The sequence below is a fragment of the Andrena cerasifolii genome, chromosome 9 (genome assembly GCF_050908995.1).
Source record: "Andrena cerasifolii isolate SP2316 chromosome 9, iyAndCera1_principal, whole genome shotgun sequence".
Taxonomy (NCBI): domain Eukaryota; kingdom Metazoa; phylum Arthropoda; class Insecta; order Hymenoptera; family Andrenidae; genus Andrena; species Andrena cerasifolii.
This window is the reverse complement of record NC_135126.1, coordinates 14,376,139-14,382,949: the sequence shown is the minus strand read 5'-3', so window position 1 is coordinate 14,382,949 and position 6,811 is coordinate 14,376,139. Positions and strand designations below refer to the sequence as shown.

Sequence of the window (6,811 nt, the reverse complement as noted above, 5' to 3'; positions counted from 1 at the left end):
GTAAATTATAGTTCGTGTGAGAAGGTAGAGTAAGTTTTTCTCACGCAAGTAATTTTTCGTGTTGAGAATGTGATTTCATTTCGATGGTATTTTGATTATATTTTAACGTTCTCTGCTTATCGTACTGGAAGGATAATATCAGACTAAAGCACAAAGTTACTCTTTAATTAGGTACTGCTCGCGTTTTAGATTTTTAATTCGTACATATCTTTTAACAATCGATATATTCTATAAGGAACTAAAATCTACTTTCTAATGCGAAATGCTTCGAATGCTCTAATTTGTATATCAACGTACTACAGAGTGCAAACAAATTATTTGTCGCTGCTTTGGCAATTAATTCTACACACTTGGATCGGTAAAAGACTCGCTGGGAGAATAATGAATGTCAAAGGAACCATATTCCATAAAATCAACCAACAAGCACGGTTCCTTTGACACTTTGCACAAGATTCGAGCCACTGACGTAGTTCAAATTTTATATACATACAATTAATGCACAATATGCAGAATAATATCTCAGAAACGTATAGAATTATTCAAAAATTTGCTAGAAAATCGTGTTCAAAGTTTTGTCTGCTCAAGACCCTCGATGCATGCACTCATACGTAAAAATAAAACTGTAATTACGTTTCCATAGAAGCTCAGGTGTAAATTATACCGTGTAATGCATGTAGTAATTCTATCTTGGAAGTGCCGAAGAAGCTGATGTATCTATTAAATAATAATTCCTTATTTACAAAAGGAAGAAAAAGCTATAGGCAGTCTTTTCAATCACAAAGAGGAAAGAATGCCACTTTGTAGGATTATTGGTAACAGCACGTAGTGCTTGATTATAGTAGAATGCCAATCTATCAAATTTTGGTAATTAAACTCCAGTCATATGTACTTACATACCCCTACCAAATTTTGCTATTCTTAGCATTAGTTAGTAAAGTAGTTCTTGGTCTTACCAGGAGTGCTCTACTTTTACGCAAAATATAAGCCAAATTTGTAACCGGAACAATAAACAATCGTTACAACGAAAACAATTTGCCCCTAAATTTTGAGATACCGTTTTAAGAGGTCATTCCGGTTCAGCAATTTTCAGGAATTTATTGCGACGAAAATAAATTATAGTAATAGAATAAAACTTTTTTCTATTTATTAAACTACATTTCTGCAGTAAATAAAAAATATAAAAGTAATAAAATTATTGCTTTTCAAATGCCTTTGAAAGCGGTCTTGATGACATGTTTAAAAATTCATGCCTCGCTCGTGAAGGCGATTTCAGCTGTTAGACTTATCTGAACCCAAATATCCAAACAGATTCTTGATCAGTATGACTGTCGCTAGCGCTCGGACTACAATTAGTGATTTATCTTAGAAATTAGCAAAGTAGCAGGCAAAATACAAGAAAAATGTTTTTCGTTTTTTTTCTTTTGCTATTTTCTATTTTAAAAGTAGGTTAGACTCAATGAAAATACTCGCTGCGAGAATCGTAGGTGTGTAGAATAAGCAGTAAAATTTATAAAGCAATCGGTTCGATAGCTTTTGAGACTTTATCTTCACGATGCGAAAAAATGCCGTTTCGAGAAAAGCACGTTCAAAGTTTTCATCTATAGAGGCTGAGCCTCTGCGCTCCCTACAAAATGCGTCTCTCGAAGCTAAAATAATCAGAATTATTCCACGAAAATATAACAGTACATTAATGAGGATATGTACTTTCGAAAAATGTTTGAAACAAAATCGATTTTTTCAACCCGTCTAGCCGCAAAATGGACCCCTTAAATATAAAAAGGCAAATTTCGTTGTGCACCCTGTACACGCGTATGGACATTCCTCCCCCGTGCATGTGAACGACGGACACAGCTGACAATAACTGCACGTGCCTCCGTACAGGGGGTGTTTCGTTTTCATTGCGCAACGAGGTCGAAAAGCAAACGAACTGGTCGCAACGGGCAGCACACACAAGTCCATGGTCCTAAAGCGCGAACTGACCACCGCTACGTTGCGCTGGTCATGGTTGTTTCGATTCCTCCTCGCTCCCCCTTGCCCTTCCTCGCTCTCACTTGCTCGCTATCGTACCTTTTTTCTCTTATTTTACGCTGACCTTTCTTCCTCTCTCCCTCCACCTACTCCTGGCAGACTCTAACCCCCTGGTTCCCCCCCATTTCACAGAGTAGCCTGTGGGTTGGACAAGCAGCGAGAGGGCCCGGGGGAGAGAGCGAGACGGGGAGAGGGTGGACGACCCGAGAAAAGAGGGAAAACGAGAACGAGGTCCGAGAGGGAAAGTTGCGAGGGTGGGTGATAAATTGATAGTGGACGTGCGCCACGCGCCCTTCTCCGGGCCAACAGACCGACAGACCAGCAGACCAGCAGACCGAATGACACCCTCACCCCGATCAACTGCCCCCGACTGTTGATACTCTTTCTGAACTGGAATTAAATGATCACCGCGGTTGTCGAGTCACGTAAGCTATCGCTTTCCCCAACGGCTTGGGATATTTTTTGCCGGCTACTGTCCGTTTCGATGCGGCCCAGTTTGGTCTCTCTTAATTCTACTGTGCTCCACGAACGGGGGATGCACGTTTCTTTCGAGGGAAACGCGCGCGTTTCGATCAGTGGCATGAATAACGTTAATGGTGTATTTGAAATTAATATGAATGTGGGATTAGAAACTCGTCCACTCAGTTTGAACGATGGTAAATTGTATTTTCAATGGACCCACTCTGCGAGAGCAAAGATGCGTCTTCAATCGATTAATCGGAGACCTGATCCACGTTGATCGTACTCGAGAGAGCAGGGACTAATTGTTTGTGGCGGGTGGTAGAATTAAGTCGTAGGATGCGTACGCATAGTAGCGACACCAAAGCTGAAGTTTATAGTCAGTAGGAAAGAGAATGAACGGGACCAAAGCGGGAGAGAGAGAGAGAGATAAAGTGGATGGCAAATCCGAACCCAAGTTTCTGACCTTATTCAGCTTATTTACATAAGACATCTCTGAATAAACGTCGCATACCTACGTGAGGGTATTATTATCTCAAAACATGATTTTGTAGGTACAAAGAAATGCGTTACTATTGCCAGGGACGGATTTGGGGATTTTGCGTCCCTAGGCTAACAAGTGTCTGCTGCCCCTTCCGTAAAATATCATCAAATATTTTAATTTAAAAGAATTGAGACAATTTAAAATTAATTCAGTATGATAACTCATATGAGTTATTGCTAATTTGCTGAATGAAAGAAAAGTGAATTGTTTTTAAAGTTGTTTCACGTTGCTGTGTTTAAATTTTTTGCAATTTCGTTCGCTCAAGATTTACTCCTCCCAATTTGCCACTCCCCAAAATTTACCGCTCTACAAAATTAGCCACCCTCAAAATTTTCCGCTCCCAAAATTTGATGCTCCCGAAAATTTGTCGCCCCCGAAAATTTGCCACCCCCAAAATTTGATACTCCCCAAAATTTGATGCTCCCCAAAATTGGCCGCTTTCCAAAACTTTCCACCCCCACAATTTCCAGCTCCTCAAAATTTTATGTACCCCAAAATTTCCAGTTTCCCAAAATTTCCAGCTCCCCCAAATTTGATGCTCCCCAAAATTTGATGCACCCCAAAATTGGCCGTTCCCCAAAATTGGCCGCTTTCCAAAACTTTCCACTCCCACAATTTCCAGCTCCTCAAAATTTTATGCACCCCAAAATTTCCAGTTCCCCAAAATTTCCAGCTCCCCCAAATTTGATGTTCCCCAAACTTTCCAGCTCCCTAAAATTTGATGCACCCCAAAATTGTCCGTTTCCCAAAATTTGCTACCGTAGGGTGCAGTCTACTTAGCCCATATACAAATCCATCCCTGACTATTAGACTGAAGTTATCTGTTTGTCCTAACGAAAACACGAGAAACAGAAGCTTCATCTCGCACTAATTCATAAATCGTGGATGGAAGAAATTGTACGCCGCTGCTGTTGCGCAGACAGAAAGCAATCGCCCACGTTTCCATTTCATCACAGAAAAGCTCGTATGATATTATTGTCTTGACATCATTAAGGGTGAAATTACATACGCGTGCACGTCAGTCATAGCGTTACACAACTTCCGTCTGATTTTCTCTTATACGAGGATACACGGTGTCGAACATCTCTCTCCTACATCCAGGAGACACTCCCACCAGCATTCTCTTCATTTATTTATATAACAAATATTCGCTCAAAGGAGACTAAAAAGTTATTTCGCAATTTACCGTCGCGCAACGAATCCTCGCGTGTTAGGTATCAACTATCGACTACAAAATTCTTAAAAAATTCTATCAAACCAGCACGTGGCCGGACGAATCCAAAATTTGCTGATCACCCGCCCGCACCCTTGCCTCGCCCCCGGAGGGGCGCAGATTAAAAAGGAATAAATACACAGAGGGAAAATATTGGACTAACCGTCGTCGGGCGGTAACCGGCTGCCGGGAGCCGGGACGAACGGCGGATGCGACTTCCGTTTTAATCAGTACGAATCCAAGTTATTAAAATTCCTGGGGAATTTTCGCGGTTGAATAGGCTGGGTGGCCGATGGAGGAGCGCGGCCCGCACCGAAGGCACCGTCTGAAAGAAAAAGAAGTTCATTCATTCCAATAGACGAAAGATATAGACCTCAGCCGCGTCCGTCGGAATATCGGCAAACTAAAAACGTTAATTTATTCAATGGCAAAGGGGCATGAAGACATGAGAGTACTGGCGCCCTAAGAGATGAGCTCGAGAACGAGGAAGAACAGAGAGGAGAACTGCAGATGAAGGCGCTGCCTGAGGAAGGACTTTCGGGGAGGGTAGAACGCTAGGGGGTGCGGCAGGGGGGGGGGGTGAGGGTTGGAGGAGGAAAAGAGTGGCTCAATGGGTGGGTGAAGGAGAGGAGCAGATGAAGGGGGTGAAGGGACTTTGGAGTCAAACGAAAGCCTCCGGCAGTTTTTCTACCGGCTACGGTCCAACTCTTGAGTTTCGCAAGTTTTTTCCTTCTGATTTTTCTAATTAATTATCGGTATTGATTGGTTCTCGATTTGACTGTGGAACGCCTTTGGCTACAAAGCGGGGAGATGGAAATGACCGCATGGAATAACCGTGAAAAGGGCGGGGGGGCGGGGGAGAAGCCAAGCGAATTAACTGTCCATGATTTTCCCGGGGTCGTGATTAAAGAGTGGCTTTACGGTGGAAGGTAAGGAAAGGATTTTCGATATCCATTCTTTTCTTCTGCCTCCATACTTTTGCGGAGAGGCGCGCCTTTGTGCGATAAGCAAGTGAAGTCTTTGGGTTTGTACAATTGTCCTTTTGTTGTACTAATTTCTATGCGACCGAGGTACATATCGAGTGTAGGCTCTGGATTCGATGCGAAAGGAATTTTTACATCCCCCTTTCATGAGGCTGCTGCGAGCTACGAGGTACGATAGTCAAGGAGAATCGTAGGAATTGGTCAGTTTTGGACCTGGCTGGCAACGAAAGTTTTTTACGAAATATGCTTTTACAGGTCTTACGGAATCCGAAGTGCAGAATTATTTGCCCTGGATGCGATGGCAAAGTTATGAATAATGAGCGAATATTAACAAAAATTCTTTCAGGCAGATATATAGACCTTCAGAAACGGCATAACATTTATTTAAACGTTTTCTCGATAACTTTTGTAATTTAGGAGTTAAAAGCGCATAAGTAAAGGGGTAGGTGAGTGAGGAAAGAGAAATGCAACTCGAAACTCCACCCTCGTGCACTCGGTCATCATGACATTACACAATAAAACGTTAACTCGAACGATGTTCCTTAACATTGTTATTATTTTTCTGGCAAATATTGTCTGTTACTGGGAATATTTTTACTAACAACGACATTCCGAACGTTACGCTTAGTTTTTATAGCCTTCTCATCGTCCCCAGGGTAAACAATTATGCATTTGAGATTCCTTAAGATTAGTAGAACCATTAAAACACTTTCGTTGCCAGCCAGGTCGAAAATTTACCAATTTCTACCATTCTCCTTTCGGGAATATTTAATTTGAAAATTTAATTTTAAAATTAAACAGATGTGAGGCCATCGCCTTCAAAGTAGCCCCCTTGAGACTATACGCACACAGATTTCATGGTGGGCTCCATTGATCGTAACATTTCTGGTATCTGTTTTAGTAGCTGCGTTATATTACTTTGAATTTCAAAAACCGATTGCAAATGCGTTCCTCTCGCGACTCCTTTTACTCGAGGAAATAAAAAACAGCCACAAGGAGATAAATCAAGCAAGTGCGGGGATGCATCAACGTTGAGGTCGATTTTGAAGTTGAAAACTCTTCCACTACAATGATTGAAAGTGCCATTTTTCCATTTTTTAGGTAACACGCAACTCAAACACGTCTTCGCGCGAACCAACTTGCACAATGGCTAAAACGTTTGGCAATGTTCACCCTTCGCAAGCAGGTAGAGGGGGTGCGTAATTGTTTACATTGTTGCCACTTTATTCTCGAAACTATACTGCCGCGTCTCGTGGAGCCTAACCGGAGGATAGTGAAATCTATCTATTTCGAAAGGTGGTCAGTGTGTTGTAAAACAAAACACCGGAATAAAATGTTGAAGCAGTTTGTCACAGTAATCCGTAAACGTGCACCCATACAAATATTACAGTTTCATGATAACACTTTCGTTAAAGACGTTAATTGCGTAACGACGCAAACGTAATAAGAAATTCTACTCCATAAATTTGAGATCCAAAAGGTATTCCGAGCTGAACCCTGAAATCCCCTAAAACGGTCCCGCAGGAAGAGAAATAACCGCGCAAAATGAACGCGAAAATCGTAAAAACACGGCAGCAAAAGTAT

General features: G+C 41.8%; 1 long non-coding RNA gene across 1 annotated transcript; it reads right to left on the bottom strand.

The window, feature by feature from the left end:
* Window positions 1-1,127: 1,127 nt before the first annotated feature.
* Window positions 1,128-1,350, bottom strand: LOC143373429 (uncharacterized). Its single transcript, XR_013086466.1, has 2 exons — window positions 1,283-1,350; window positions 1,128-1,210 (listed from the first exon to the last, which is right to left on the bottom strand). It is a non-coding gene; the product is annotated as an uncharacterized LOC143373429 (long non-coding RNA).
* Between the last annotated feature and the right edge of the window lie 5,461 nt (window positions 1,351-6,811).